The sequence below is a fragment of the Etheostoma spectabile genome, unplaced genomic scaffold (genome assembly GCF_008692095.1).
Source record: "Etheostoma spectabile isolate EspeVRDwgs_2016 unplaced genomic scaffold, UIUC_Espe_1.0 scaffold00569423, whole genome shotgun sequence".
Lineage (NCBI taxonomy): Eukaryota > Metazoa > Chordata > Actinopteri > Perciformes > Percidae > Etheostoma > Etheostoma spectabile.
Genome location: NW_022605119.1, coordinates 15,805 through 16,325, shown reverse-complemented (window position 1 = coordinate 16,325; position 521 = coordinate 15,805). Strand labels below are relative to the sequence as shown.

Here is a 521-nt window from a genome sequence, read left to right as displayed (position 1 = left end):
TTTCCAATAGAGTAATTGGCTTTTTTCCTTGCGAAAGTTTTATTCCAATGTCATTGACAAATATACCGTTAGTTACGGTCCCTGTGTTTCTCACGATGTGGAGAACTGATACTTGTAGGTAGTGTGGCCGAGTGGTCTAAGGCGCTGGATTTAGGCTCCAGTCTCTCTGGAGGCGTGGGTTCAAATCCCACCACTGCCATTTGCTGATGTTACATAGGTGGAGGACAAACCATATGTTGACTTGATTTTGTATCAGTTACATTATACTCTTATGACATAGCTTGGTGAAGTGACTAAAGTCATTAGTGGCAACGTATTAGACTCCTTGCTGAATCTGTTGTTTATCTTTACTGGCAATTCCCTGTTTTTAAATGAACACCCAATCTTAAGTGTTCAATGTGAAATACTCATTCATCAACAAATTGTCGGTAACTATGACAGGGCGCTACGCTACCTATACCATCCAAAGACTGAGACTGCAGGTATATGTTATATGCCCGTATATGTTAACGTGTTCATAT

General features: G+C 40.3%; 1 non-coding gene across 1 annotated transcript; it reads left to right on the top strand.

The window, feature by feature from the left end:
- The first annotated feature begins 117 nt into the window (after nt 1-117).
- trnal-uag (transfer RNA leucine (anticodon UAG)) lies at nt 118-199 on the top strand. The gene has a single exon. It is a non-coding gene; the product is annotated as a tRNA-Leu (tRNA).
- Nucleotides 200-521: the final 322 nt, after the last annotated feature.